Raw genomic sequence first — 16,844 nt, 5'->3', positions numbered from 1 at the left:
GAACTTGATGAGTAATGTACTTCCCCTCATTTACATGGTTCTTCATCGAATTGAATTATTAATATACATCACCCACATACTTATCTAATTTTTACATGGTTGACCAAATGTCGACATGATGACTTACAATAACAAGTTACTCTCTATTTTTATTTTTTCAGAAATTTAACAAACCATCAATCAAATCAATCCGTTATGACCCGTACTCTAGGATTTCACTTTTCCTTTTGAACAAGAATAACCCGCCTGAAAATATTTTAAAGTCCAGCATCACCCAAATTTCTGAACTAACGACCCAGTACATTTGGGTCAATTTGAAACGAAAGAACATGGTTGCGGAATTTTTATCGGAATTATCGAACGAACATGGTTGCCGGAATTAAGACGATGAAGATAATTTCTGAAAAAAATAAAAAGTAAATATATAGTTTAACCTGTTATTGTAGGTCATCATGTCCACATTTGGTCAACCAAGTAAAAAATAGAAAAGTATGTTGGTGATATATACTAATAGTCATGTTCAATGGGCAACCATGTAAATGAGGCAAAGTACATTAGTCATCTAGTTCAATGAGTAACCATGCAAATAGAGATTAACCTGTTATAGCAGGTTATCAGGTCAACAGTTGGTCAATCATGTAAAAAATTGAAAAGTATATGGGTGATATACATCAATAATCCAATTCAATGGGCAACCATGTAAATGAGGGAAATTACATTGTTAATCCAGTGACTTAACCCAAAAAGTAATCATTGTGGCTAATTCATCGAAAGTGATCAACATGAAACTTGCATATTTTAATTTTCTGAATTCGTAGAAAGTTGAATCGTCTCGATCGGAGTTCGAATGAATAAATTGGAGCCAAAACAATGCAACAACGTTTTATTGTCTTTTTTAGTGCATTTCCCCATCAATTTCCAATGCAACCTTAAAAAACACTTATGCGAGTAATAAGTAACTAAAATACATTAAATTACATTCAAATGGGTCATATTTATTCGTTAAATGGGTCATATTTATTTGTTAAATGGCACAAAAACGCTAAATTAAATATGTATAATTTGAGCGTTATCAATTACTTAGAAACACATTCTAGTAATGTACCTGGGGCATGGCCATGCACTTAATCAGTTCCTTTCAACGCATGGCCGCGTGATATCTTTCCAACACTTTGGCAAACAAATCCTTTCTTAACAACATACGTCCCTTCCATATTTCACCTCACACCCAAAACAGCTCATACTAATGTCAGTTAAGTTCCAGGTTCGAAACTGAATCAAAGCATGAGACTACGTACTCCGGGACATACTTATGTGTCTCAAGTCGAAGGACAACTAGACACTACCACTTCTTAATATAATTGATAGTTTTTTCATAATAAAGCATTTCATAAATATCAAAACCTTGTGAAAAAATTCAATCCATTAATTGACGTAGCTTTCCATAAACAAAATGAGGCTCAAAGGGTTAAATATGAAACTAGATTAGGGGTTGTTATCTATTGTGTTAGACACTTGCTAAACAGTTGTTCTACGGGAATTTCACCATTGAACAATCACAAGTTTGATGAAGTTGTTTCGGAAGTTATTAAGGTTCTTAAGTATGTTAAAGAGGATGGTACCATTTTATCTAACCGAAATCAAGCATCTAGTATCATATCTTATTTCAAAACACTTGATTTTGTGTTTTATCTGCATTTGATAGAAGAAAAGGCTTTGGTGGGTTTTTTAAGAAAATCTCAGTGTTTTCTCAAAAGCATGATATTCGAATGTTGAGAATGACCGACTTATTATTGGAGTGTGATCATTTTATTATAAATCGCATGTCCGGGAATAATTTAAGCCTACGGGGTCACACGAAATGACACGGTAACTCGATAATACTAATTGATATATTAAAGTAATATATTGATTAGTTTGATCACGAAATGATTAATTAAACATAATTAAAGGGTTAGTTATATTTAATTGATTAAAGATGAGGATTAAAATGTGAAAATCGAAAAATGGACTTGGACCTAAAGTCCATGATGGGGGACGCCACTTAGAGGCTTGTTTAAGCCTTTATGTTACTTATTTTCCAAGCTAAGATTAACCTAATTAAGCCCTATAAATAGAGGCTTAATTCTTGGTTTTTCATATACTTTTCACATAAGCAAATTCTCTCCTTTTTCTTCCTTTCTTTGAAGTGGCCAAAATTCCTTCTCCTAAGAGGGGTTTCGACTTTGAAGTTTAAGGTTCAAGGAAAAGGTTTGTTTGGTTTGTGATCGAGTACTAGCATACGCTATTCGGAGTGTCTAGTGTGCGATCGTAGAGGGGTTTTGCTTTAAACCCTAAACATTAATAATAATCTTATTATTATTATCTTTATTGGAACTTGCATAAGGTACACGACTCAATTCTAGTCTTTGTTAATTAATTTGATTGCATATATGTTTCGATTTATTCCGTTGCGCTTACTCGTGATTATGTATGTTTATGTGCTCATATTCTAAGAGTGGTATCACGAGCCACATATGTGATCTATTAATTACAAAGATCAAAACTTGAAGGGGGGTTTAAGGGTTGGTTGATTTTAATTAATTGTTAAATAATTAAAAGGTTGTTTTTCTTATTTTTTAATTAATTAAATCGGATCTTGATTAAATAAAAATTAGGTATTTTGTTTAATTAAAGTTTTAACCTTGTTCAATGGATATTGAAACCCTCAAGCAAGTTTTGAATTGTGAAGTGACATGATTTATGTGATGAATTGCATGATTATGTGTATCTTGATTATTTAAAGTTGTTAAATAATAATAAAATCACAAGAAATTCATGCAAAATTTATTGTGATTTTACTGGATATATAGAGATATATTTTGCAAAGCATGATGATCCAATAATTAGGGTTGATTATTAGATAATTATGTGACAATGTGAATTTTTCGTGTAGATTTCCTGATGTGCGACAGTTTACTAAAAAATTCATATCTATTAATCGGTAATGAGTTAGAAGCCCAAATTCGGACTGTAGATTGTCGACTCATAGGGATACAACTTTGTAGTTCTGGTCGAAATCTGAATCTGATCAGAAATAGGCTCAAACTGGTCGTGAAGCTACTGGAAATTTCCAGTCAGCATGTTTTATGTGTTTATGTGCTAAATTGTTAGTTATTTTGTTTAAAGGCTTACGCAATCAAGGTAACTTGATGCATGTGGTCCTCTTTTTCGGAAGGGGGGGGGGGCGGGTTTAAACATATGCATGAACCATAGTGACCATGTTTAGGTGTCCTACCTTAACTTGCTACTTGATTAAGTAGTTCGGAAATTAGTAAGTTTATTAATTTTTGTATTGTTTATAAGTTGTATAAAGGTGATGCAAAAAATGGTTTTTGAAATAAACTTAACTAAGAACTATCGAAATAGAGATTTCATTAATAAAATTGGAGTCTAACAACCTTGAGCTACACCGGCTCACCCATTTGAACAAACTCTAAGAGAGGTATAAGTCGGAGTGCGCTAGCCTTTTAAAAGGGCGGGTTTTTAATTGCGTCCATCGCAAACCTTTGCCCTTGCGCTTCTTTGTGCGTTCAAATGGAGCTACCGAGCTCTCTTGTGTTGTAAGACTATACAAATGATTTTATTAAATATTATGTTTCGAAGATTATGCATGAGTCTTCAAACATAAACTTTTGATTCACATCAAATGCATTACCCATTTAAAGTTAAGTCAATGCCACCCACTTTGCTAAGAACACTTGCCAGTGCTTTTTGCTCTACGTGAGACGTAGGTGAATTGTATCTCTTCAAGGTGGATTACCACTCATTGTGAGACAGCGGTGGACTATCTGCATGTTCTTAATTAGGCGACTTAAAACGAGTTAAGAGGTGAGACCTTAACCCGTGGCATAAGATGGGACAAGACATGTTTACAAAACACTTAATACCCCTTTACAGTGTTGTTGTAAGTCCCATAATTCTAGGAGTTGCATGAATGCAATTATCGATTCTCGATTACCTTTTGAATACCGTCATTTCTAGCAGATCAACTGATGAAATGATTGTATGTTAAGTTGGATCCTAGCCTTAGTGGAAGTAATTTGTTAGATGAATTTAACAAGGGTAAATTACATTTCTTAAGGATAATTATCGGAATACTGATAATTGAACTTTTGTCTGTTTTGTAGAAGGCAACAAACAATACCACTCAAAACATACATCAATCGGCATTTAGGTCGATGTTGGAAAGGGAAAAGCTTTCTGGGCCGAATTTCAATGATTGGTATCGTCAGCTCAGGATTGTTGTGAGAGCCGAAAGGAAATACTAAGTCCTTGAAGAGCCAAGACCCGTTGCTCCTGCTGCCAATGCTTCTAATAAAGCATTAGCGGATTATGCTGTTGCATATGATAGACATAATAAGGTCGATTGCCTGATGTTGGGAAGCATGAATAATGACCTACAAAAGTAATTTGAGCATTCATTTCCATGTGATATGCTTACTGAACTTAAGTCTATGTTCGAGAAGCAAGCTAGCGTGGAGTTATTCGATCTTATCGATGTACTTCATGACTTGCGACATGAACAAGGAACACCGGTGAGCGCTCATATCCTTAAAATGAAAGGATATTTTGAGCAGTTGGATAGGTTGAATTATGCTTATGCAAAGCCAGTACAAATTGGTATGATTCTCAAGTCCTTATCTAAGGATTTTGAAGAGTTTGGACGCAATTATACTATGCATAGCATGGATAAAACCGTTATGGAACTTCTTGCCATGGCTAATGAGTTTGAAAAGAAGTTACCGAAGAAAACTGCTACTCCCAATGTTCTCATGATCAAGGGGGGAAAGGTCCAAAAAGGCAAACAACCGAAGGGAAAGGGCAAGGCTGAAGGTAAAGGAAAGCAAATTGTTGCTGCTCCTAAACCTAAGAAGACCCCTCCGGCGAAGAAGGAACATCCCGCTAAGAACCTACCTTGTTACCATTGTAATGAAGTGGGTCATTGGAAGCGGAATTGTCCCAAGTATCTTGCTGAGTTGAAGAAGAAGCAGCCCGGTACGTCCGGGACTTCAGGTATATTCTTCACCATTGAATTATATTCATTTTCTAAGTGGAATTCATGGGTTTACGACACTGGGTGTGGTACTCATATCTGTAATTCTTTACAGGGGCTTAGAAGGAGAAAGAAACTGAAACCGGGATCTTTACAACTGTTCGTGGGAAATGGCCTACCAGTAGCTGTAGATAAATCGGAGATTATCATTTGGTTTTACCTAGTGGTTTAATAATTGTTTTAAACGATTGTCATTATACACCTTCTATTACTAGAGGTGTTATTTCAGTTTCTTTGTTGAAAAACAACGGATTCGTTAATGTCTTTAATGATATTGGTATTTCAGTTTCTCAAAATAATGTTCATTATTTTGATGCTATTGCTTGTGATGGTATTTATGAAATTGATATGTGTGGTTGTGATTCAAAGGATAATTCAATGTATAATGTTAGCAAACGAGTCAAGCCCAATTCGGACTCGACTTATCTTTGGCATTGTCGACTTGCTCATGTTGGCAAGAAACGCATTGAAAGACTTCAAAGGGATGGTGTCTTGCAAACAAATGATGAATCATTTGAAAAATGCGTTTCTTCTGTTTCTGGCAAGTTGACAAGGAAACCTTTTCAAAATAAACCGGAAAGGGCTAAAGAGCTACTTGGATAATACATTCTAATGTATGTGGCCCATTTAGACATGTGTCAAGGAGAGGTGCTAGCTATTTCGTCACTTTTACAGATGATTTCAGTCGTTATGGTTATGTTTACTTGATTAAGCATAAACATGAAGTCTTTGAAACATTCAAGGAATTTAAAAGTGAAGTGGAGAATCAACTCGGTAAAACCATCAAGATCCTTCATTCGGATCGAGGTGGTGAATACTTAAGTCAAGAGTTTAAAGATTATCTTAAAGCTTGTGGAATAGTTCAACAGCTTACTCCTCCATATACTCCTCAACACAATGGTGTTTCGGAAAAGAGGAATCGAACCTTGTTGGAAATGGTTCGATCAATGATGAATCATACCACTCTTCCTTTTTCGTTTTGGGATTATGCCCTCGAGACTGTTGTTTGCATTCTCAATATGGTTCCAACTAAGAAAGTTGACAAAACACCGCATGAATTGTGGCATGGAAGTGTTCCCCATTTGTCTTACTTAAAGGTCTGGGGATGTGAGGCACTCGTGAAACGAGATACGCCTGACAAGCTTGCACCTAGATCTGTCAAGTGCATCTTTGTAGGATACCCAAAGGAAACGATGGGTTACTACTTCTACTTTCCTACGGAAAACACTGTCAAGGTTCATCGATATGCTGAGTTCTTTGAGGAGAAACTCATATCTCAAGAAGACAGTGGGATGATTGTTGAACTTGATGAGCATCAAGAAGATGTGTCAACTTCTAAAGATACTAGCAATCTTCAACTTGGGGGGGAAATGTTCAAAGAGATGAATCTCAAGATGAACTTCAAGTTGAAGATGAAGCGATTCCACTTCGTAGGTCCTCAAGGACAATACGTGCTCATGATAGATTAAATCTTATGATTGAGTCTGAAGAACACGTAGTAGGAGATTTGAATGAACCTCCTAATTTCAATGCTGCATTATCAGATCCGGAATCTGACAAATGGCTTGAAGCTGCGAATGTGGAAATAAAATCCATGAAAGACAATCAAGTCTGGAGCTTGGTTGATCTTCCACCAAATGGTATAACCGTTGGGTGCAAGTGGATCTTCAAGAAGAAGACTGACATGGATGGAAATATACACACCTATAAAGCTCGTCTTGTGGCGAAAGGTTATACTCAACTCTTTGGAGTTGATTATGAGGAAACCTTTTCTCCGCTTGCGGATATTAGAGCTATTAGGATCATCTTAGCCATAGCAGCGTACTATGACTTTGAGATATGGCAAATGGATGTCAAAACCGCTTTATTGAATGGTTTTCTAGACGAGGAAGTCTATATGGTACAACCAGAAGGTTTTGTTGATCCTAAATATCCCAAAAAAGTATGCAAACTTCAAAGGTCCATTTATGGACTAAAGCAAACATCAAGGAGTTGGAATAAAAGGTTTGATGAAGAGATCAAAAAGTTTGATTTTGTTCAGAATCTTGATGAGCCATGTGTATATAGCAAAGCTAGTGGGAGTAATGTTACATTCCTTGTCTTGTATGTCGATGACATATTGATAATAGGAAATCACATTCCAATGTTGAAAGACGTTAAATCTTATCTTGGAAATTGTTTCGCTATGAAAGACTTGGGTGAAGCAGCATTCATACTTGGAATCAAAATCTATAGAGATAGAAGTAAACGGTTGATCGGATTAAGTCAAAGTGCGTATATAGATAAGATCTTGAAGAGATTCAAGATGGAAAATTCTAAGCGCGGGAACTTGCCTTTGCAAGAAGGACTTAATTTATCCAACAAGAATGGTGCTTCTACACCTGAAGAGGTGGAGCGTATGAAGAGAGTCCCTTATGCTTCGGCGGTGGGATCTATCATTTATGCGGTTAGATGCACTAGACCTGATGTTGCGTTCGCGCAAAATATAGTAAGCCGATATCAGCAAAATCCCGGAGAGGATCATTGGACTGCTGTGAAAAACATTCTTAAGTACATGCGTGCTACTAAAGAATTGTTTTTGGTGTATGGAGGAAATCCAGATCAAGAGCTTAAAGTCACTAGATACTGTGATGCTAGATTTCAGACTGATAAGGATAATACCAAGTCTCAGTCAGGGTATGTCATGCAGCAATGGAAGTTGTCTGGATCAGAAAGTTTATTTCTGGGCTTGATGTGATGCCATCAAATAATACACCTATGGATCTGTATTGTGACAATTCTGGAGCAATTGTCATTGCCAATGAACCTGGGGTTCAAAAGGGTGCCAGACATTACCAAAGGAGATATCACTATGTTCGAGAGCAAATCGAATCACGTGAAATCAATTTACTCAAAGTTCACACAGATTATAACTTGGCGGATCCTTTTACAAAGGCATTGTCAAAGGGAAAGCTCAACAAGCATGCAAAAGGCTTAGGTCTTAGATATTGCTAAGTTATATCATGTAAATCTGTGATTGGTATTTGGATAATGGGATGTTAAACAATTGTTATTTTCAATAAATGAATTTTTATACGCGGTATAAGTGGTTTCATTTTTATAATAATTGTGTCCTATATTTGCATGTTTAAATCCATGAATATTAGTTGAATATTCTAAATGTCTATTGTCGATTAATTATATGGGAATATAATTAATGTAAGACAATTGTGAGAGATTGGTGAAAATATTTAAGGGAATATTTTGAAGATGGTGGATCGTACCAAACTCTCATGATATTCAAAAGGTGAATATTGGACTTACCCTAAAGAACGAATTATCATTTTATGGATCGGCGTCATTAAATGAAATTCATGAAATGGTTACTTTATTTATCCTTTGACTTGAGATACAAGTGAGTTATGCATATGTGGATTGCATTTCTTGATATAGTTCCTAACTGTCCTGAACAAGGCAGTAATAAAGGGCTATTTTCAGAAATGTTAAAGAAACGACATGGCCAGACACTTGTAGTCAATACAGGATTTGTTCCTTCAATTTGCAACTGAAGTATGATACCATTTGGAGCCCTCATTAATTAATTGAAGATGTTTGTGTGGCCACACCCAAATGAACTCAAGAAGTTGTCTTGACTAATTTGGTAATCTTAATTAATTGTAGAAATGAGAAACATAATCGTTAAATTATGAAATGACATTGATCCATATTCATAATTAACAAGGGTATCTGAACAAAGGGATATTAAAGACTAAATCATTTCAACTTGGCGATTTAAGAATCTAATCTTAAATATTTCCGGGAGCATTGGAGTGTTGTTAGACACCAACCAATGTTATTGCCTTTATAATAACATGCTCAAGTGGGAGCTGTTGGAGTGTGATCATTTTATTATAAATCGCATGTCCGGGAATAATTTAAGCCTACGGGGTCACACGAAATGACACGGTAACTCGATAATATTAATTGATATATTAAAGTAATATATTGATTAGTTTGATCACGAAATGATTAATTAAACATAATTAAAGGGTTAGTTATATTTAATTGATTAAAGAGGAAGATTAAAATGTGAAAATCGAAAAATGGACTTGGACCTAAAGTCCATGATGGGGGACGCCACTTAGAGGCTTGTTTAAGCCTTTATGTTGCTTATTTTCCAAGCTAAGATTAACTTAATTAAGCCCTATAAATAGAGGCTTAATTCTTGGTTTTTATATACTTTTCACATAAGTAAATTCCTTCTCCTTAGAGGGGTTTCGACTTTGAAGTTTAAGGTTCAAGCAAAAGGTTTGTTTGGTTTGTGATCGAGTACTAGCATACGCTATTCGGAGTGTCTAATGTGCGATCGTAAAGGGGTTTTGCTTTAAACCCTAAGCATTAATAATAATCTTATTATTATTATCTTTATTGGAGCTTGCATAAGGTACACGACTCAATTCTAGTGTTTGTTAATTAATTTGATTGCATATATGTTTCGAATTCTTCCGTTGCGCATACTCGTGATTATGTTTGTTTAGGTGTTTATATTCTAACACTTATATGTTACCTCAAGGAACCGAACAACTGAGATTATCAATCGACATCATTTTGAGGTTGACATTTTTAACACGGTTTTGGATATGCAATTTATATAGTTTGGTGGCTGCTTTAGTGAAGAAAACACCGAACTGTTAGCAAATATGACCTTTTTAACTCCATGTGATAATTTTTCTATGTTTGACACGTCACAGTTAGTGAAGCTTAGTGAGATGTATCCAAATGATTTTGATGATACATATAGAAAATAATCTTCTCGTTCAACTTATGATCTACTATCACACTTTGCAACAAGTGCTAGATTTTCTAACTTAAAGGGGATAGTAGACTTTGCTAGAATGCTGGTGGAAAAAAAACTGGTTCTTTCCTTTGGTTGATCGGTTATTGAAACTTTAGTTTTGCCCATTGCAACTGCAAGAGTTGAAAGATGCTTTTCACGATGAAGCTTGTGAAGTCGAATTTACGTAATTGTATGAGTGATAGAAACACTTCATAATATTCCTACTAAGAATGTCATTACAAGATTTAATATGCAAGACGTAAAGGACAACTTCCATGAAATAGGTTATTGTTAAACTTTTGTTTTAATATTATGTTAGATATAGATAAAGGGAAAACCAATATGCTGCTAGAAGTATGCTTCCCCTCACAAACTCCCCCCCCCCCCCCCCCATGAAAATCACATGTTTCAATATAAAATCTCTCCCCCCCCCCCTTGAAAATCATATTGGAAACATGCTGTTCTACATACTAGTTAACCCCATAGATAAATTGTGCCTTTCCAATCCTAGTTTATTACGCATTCAAGTATACCATCATTTACCCATATGTAACGATCCACATACAAATCAAATGATAAAAATGCTCGCGTCATGGAATCCAAGATTAGTGGATGAAACTCAGCAAAATATAGTCATTTTATATTTGTATTAAACAAGCATATAAAATTGGACACAAATACACTAAAATGTAGAAAACAAAGGTTATATTTTTCCCGTTTTAACATAGACTGCAAAAGCGTGAAATTAATCGCCTATTCCAATGTAATGCTGAAAGTATTGAGACTTTGTGTTTGGAAACAAAACCAGAAATACCATGTAATACGACTTATTTTACAAAACAATCCAACATTATGATATATTTTGTTGGGGAAATTCAAGTTACAAGGGTAAGAAATAAATAACTAGATATCTCTTTGTATCGTGATATCACTTTCTGAAAACAACAATTCGACCCTAACTGCCTGGGTTACACGAATTTTGTTTTGGGATAATACAAAGACTAATGTTCTAGATTTTGGCAGAAATCTAGAACCCGTTCGCTATAGAGTATTTCGTGTTTTGTATATATTTTCTCACGTATCAATTCTCTATAAGAGACACCCAAAAGATTTAATAACTGAAAGTGATCAAAGTTTACGTATATGTTTTTCTCATATCCCATGCAGTCTATGCATGGACATATTTATAGGAGGTAGCAAAGTTTCATATATGTTTGATGACATATAATATAATATCATATACGAATTTTCCATGTGAAATGAAGAATAGAAATTGACAGCATGATTGTGATTTTCCTTTTCACTATACAGTGAATTGACAAAATGGAAATGTGAATAAGAATTTAGATCATGTGCTATGTTCCTTATCAAAGCAAGACACAGTTACCTACAGATTCACTTTTCCATTTTCAAACTTGTACTTCTATCAAATTTCTACACGTAAATTTCAATCATGTCATGCTAGCAATTTCACCTTTAGAATTCATGTAAAAAACGTTATAGTTATGTTTATCAGTTATTACAAAACTTTTGGGTCACAGATGTCGTTTACTTGATGGGTGTACACTTCGTACCTCCAAACCCATTTCCAAGTGTTATAACCATATCCCTTAATTACACTAAATTAATAACAATCCTCCCCAATTTAGTGCAATTCCTATACATGAGAAAGTAGTCAAAACAAAACTTATGCATAAATGAAAATGTCTTGAAGATTGAATTTCCATCTTAGTATATTACACATTCCAAATATTCGATTATCGGGGTGTTTCTAAGAATCGAACCCTTCAACCCATTTGAATACCTGAAGATAATATACACACAAGCTTTCAAACACTCTTACGCTATCCTGACGCTATACAAGCCATGCGTCCATATCCATTCATGAATGTATCCAAAGCTAGAAGTCCAAAACTTTCTTGAAGCGGCAAAACTTAACATTCATATAGGTAGTTCTACTTTATTCATGCACCTGCTATTGCACTTTTTCAAAGGAACTATTAAGAAGCTACACTTCAACCTAACCATCTGTAGGTCCGAGCACATACCTTGGGATGATATGTAAAATCATGTGCTCCAATTTCTAAGTGTAAGCTTTCCACATTGAATTCAGGTTCTGATTAATGTCAGAAGGGAATTAGGTATCTCACAATTAGAAATTTAGGTGGACTTTAAACCCATCCATTCAGCAGACTTATTAACCAAGTCTCTAGCCAATCCCTTCGTCAAGTGATCAGCTAAATTTTGTTGTGATCTTACAAACTCTATAGAAATCACCCCATTCGTGATAAGTTCACGAATCCTGCTATGTCTAACACCTAAGTGTCTAGACTTCCCATTGTACATCTGGCTATAAGCCTTTGCCAATGTAACGGCACTATCACAATGGATAGAAATGGGTGTTATAGGTTTAGGCCACAATGGAATCTCATAAATCAAGTTTCTTAGACATTCCGCTTCTTTACCAGCAGCAGCTAATGCAACAAACTCAGATTCCATTGTTGAGTTGGTAATACAAGTTTGCTTCTTGGAAGCCCATGAGATAGCACCTCCCCCAAGCAAGAATACCCAACCAGATGTAGAAGAATGATCTTCAACATTGGTTATCCAACTCGCATCAGTATACCCTTCTAAAACCAAAGGAAACCCAGTATAAGATAAACTATAATCCATAGTTTTCTTCAAATACTTCAGTACCCGCCTAATTGCTTGCCAATGATGAATACCAGGATTACTAGGATACCTACTCAATTTTCCCACAACAAATGCAATGTCAGGCCTTGTACAAGTCATGGCATACATCAAGCAGCCAATCACACTTGAATACTCAAGTTGTGATACAGCTTCACCTTTGTTAGGCATCAGCTTCATACTTGGATCTATAGGTGTACTCATTGGAGTACAGTCAAACCACTTGAATTTCTTTAGCACCTTCTCAATGTAGTGAGATTGAGAAATTGAAATTCATTTGTTTTCACGTTTGATCCTTATACCAAGGATAACGTCAGCTTCCCCCATATCTTTCATGGAGAACTTTGATGACAAAAATTCTTTTGTTAAGTCAACCTGATTCTGGTCAGTTTCAAATATCAACATGTCATCAACATATAGACAAATGATGACACCTTTACCAGAATCATCAAATTTGCTATATACACATTTGTCAGCTTGGATTAAATGATAACCATTTGACAAAACCACTTCGTCAAACTTTTGATGCCAACGTTTAGGTGCTTGTTTTAATCCATATAAGGATTTAACAAGTCTGCAAACCTTGTTTTCATTTCCTGGCATGACGAAGCCTTGAGGTTGGTTCATATAAACCTCCTCATCCAGATTAGCATTCAAGAATGTTGTCTTCACATTCATCTGGTGAATGACCAGATTGTGAATTGCTGACAGAGCAATCAGCAGTCTAATGGTAGAGATACGAGCCACTGGAGCGTAAGTATCAAAATAGTCAATACCAGACTTTTGTCTAAAGCCTTGCATGACCAACCTTGCCTTGAACTTTTCAATGGTTCCATCTACATTCATCTTCTTTTTGAAGATCAATTTGCAACCCAAAGGTTTGCAACCAGGAGTTAGATCAGCCAACACCCAAGTGTTGTTGCCCATGATGGATTCCATCTCATCATCAATTGCTTCTTTCCAGAAGGCAACATCCTGAGACTTCATTGCCTCATCAAATATTTTAGGATCGTCCTCAACATTGAAGCAATAGGAATATTGGGTAAAAGCATCATCTCTGGAACCTTTAATTAAATATAATTGAAAATCTGGTCCAAATGATTTAGGTTTACTTTGTTTTTTGCTTTTCTGAAGCTCATGATTTAGGTTTCCAAATTCAACTTGAAGATTATTCATCTCGAAAGAAAAGGATATACATTCAAGATTTAACAAGAGATTTTTAAAAAATCAAAGAGATTGTGATTACTCATGAATTGAGGGGGAGCATGATTACTCCATAAGAAACTTTTCAAATCCTCATTCAAATGTTTACTCTCAAAAGTGCTTAAGATGATGTGACAAAGATCAAATCTTCAAAGGAAAAAATTGAAGATTCAAGACAAAGAAGAAAAGCTTCAAAAGAGTCTTCATCAATTCAATTTATACAAGATCTTCAAAGTCTTACATCAACATTTTACCAAAAGCTACATTGCACACATCAAGGGGGAGAGTACATATCTCTGAAAATTCATTCCAAGACTACAAAGAAAAGACTTCAAGATTCGAAGATTGAAGAATTCATGACAAATCCATGCCTTCCGCATTTCAAAAGACAACTCTGATCTTTGATTCAACAATCCTCAAAGATTTCATACACACACACTCATCATTCTCTGTTCACAAAGAACATTGAGAATCAACAGATGATTTAACTTCAAGAAGTCCAAGACCAATGCTGAATCAAGTTCTCCAAAGACAATGAGAAAGCTTTGAAGACTTGTTTCAACTCACCAATTGTCTTCATCACCGGGCTCATCAAATTCATTCCTACAAGACAAAACAACACGTACTTCAGACCTTACAATATATCACTAAGGAGGAGAATGTTAGAAATCCAAAAGTAGTGATACATTGTAATTTAAGTTATGGACATACTTGTTGTTAAGTCATGAGTTGATCATTTCTAAGGTTGAGGGGCTAATTGTGATTATTAGCATTGTTAGTTTGTTTAGACTATAAATAACCCTCAATCCCTTAGAAATCAACAACACACATGACTTTTGCATAACTTTGGCATACACCTGAAATATTAATAACACACTCTTGATCCCAATTCTCTCTCAAAACACACACAAACACCAAGAACACACACACTAACCAAACGCAATTGTTGATGTGAATTCAAGTGATAAAATCGTGTTGCTACATCTTTAAGGACCCTATTCTTTCTTTCTGATATACCATTTTGTTGTGGTGTATATAGAGTCGTAGTCTCATGGATTATCCCAACGGATTGGAAATATGTTTGATCAATATATTCACCTCCCTTATCTGTTCTAAGCCTTTTTATCAAAGTCTTTTGTTGCAATTCTACTTCTGCTTTAAATATTTTAAATTTATCTAATGCTTCATCCTTAGTGTGTAATAAATAAACATAACAATATCTAGAAGCATCATCAATAAATGTCACAAAATATTTATTATTCCCAAAAGTAGGAGTTGGATGCAAATCACATAAATCACTATGTATTAATTCCAAAATTTCAAAATCACGTTTCACATTTTGAAATGGTTTCTTAGTGATCTTTGTAAACATACATGTTTTACACTTTTCATCGTTTATGTCAAAGGCCGGTATTAATCCATCTTTAGACATTTCTGGCATTCTTTTAAAGTGTACATGTCCTAGTCTAGCATGCCAAAAAGTAGAATCATTTATGCTAGAAGTTGACATAAAAGCAAAGTTGACATTCATGTGATTAATGTTAAGTCTAAACATTCCATTGCACAAATAACCAAAACCAACAAACATGTCATGTTTTGACAAAACAAATTTATCAGATTCAATAACTTGTTTATAACCACAATTATTTAAAACACTACTTGAAACCAACTTTTTACGAATTTGTGGTACATGCAAAACATTAAATAAAGAAACAACTTTTCTAGAACTAAAACTCAAATCCACACTTCCACGTCCAAGTATTGGGGCTGTTGACTCATTTCCCATATGAAGAACTGATCCGTCAGTCGCTGACTCGTAAGTCTTGAACCAACATCTATCCTTGCACACATGGGTATTAGCACCCGAGTCAACCCACCACGCAACATCATCATCCTGCACAAAATAAGCCTCAGTTATATATGAAACATAATAATTCTGAAATCAATCATTATATATATACTGACCTTTCGAGTTTTGGTTGTTAAAACCATTTCCCGAATCGCTTGTACCAGATCCATTGGTATTTTTATTACCAATATTAACTCTGCAATCTCGTTGCAAGTGTCCGGATTTGCCACACTTCCAACAAGCCAAGCTAGACTTCTTATTGGACCAGCTTTGTTAGCTTCTTGATGTTTACGTTTCCCCTTCTTGTCATTATATCCGGTGGATTTTTTTATGTTCCACCATATTGACTGAAGACGTGCCAGCAACATTGTTGCCTTTTGATTTGTCGATATCATGCGCCCTGATAGATTCCTCAATACGCAAATGACTACCCAACTCAACAAGAGTTAACTTCTCCTTCTTATGTTTCAAAGAATGCTTAAATTCTTTCCACGACGGAGGGAGTTTATCAATAATACTAGAGACTTGAATAGTCTCATCCATATTCATTTTATGTTGTGTGAATTGACCAAGTATGTGAATGATCTCATTGTATTGTTCCATGACCGGTCTAGAATCGACCATCTTGTAATTATTAAAATTACTCACAAGGAACGTTTTACTAGAGGCATCCTTAGATACTTGGTCTCTAAAGAGTCCCACAGTCCTTTAACAAAAGCATGGTTTTGGTAAATTTCAAAAAGAGCATCAGATATAGCATTGAGGATTAATCCTCGAGCAATGTAGTCATCATTCTCCCATTTGCTCCTTTCCGAATTTGATCAACAGTAGCATCATCACCATATACTGGACAAGGAGTGCTCAGCACATAAACCACCTTCATGGTGGTCAGGAGAAAGTGCATCTTCCTTTGCCATCTACGAAAATCCATTCCTACAAACTTATCGAGCTTGGAGAAATTAGCAGTCATATGCTTCATCGTAGACGCCATTGGTTTCTGTAAAATTGTTGTTTTCGATTGTTGCGGAAATTCAAGTTACAAGGGTAAGAAATCAATAACTGGATATCACTTTGTATCGTGATATCACTTTTCGAAAACAACAATTCGACCCTAACTGTCTGGGTTACACGAATTTTGTTTTGGGATAATACAAAGAGTAATGTTCTAGATTTTGGCAGAAATCTAGAAC

The sequence above is a fragment of the Erigeron canadensis genome, chromosome 1, assembly GCF_010389155.1.
Source record: "Erigeron canadensis isolate Cc75 chromosome 1, C_canadensis_v1, whole genome shotgun sequence".
Classification (NCBI taxonomy): Eukaryota; Viridiplantae; Streptophyta; class Magnoliopsida; order Asterales; family Asteraceae; genus Erigeron; species Erigeron canadensis.
Note: the sequence above shows the minus strand (reverse complement) of the source record.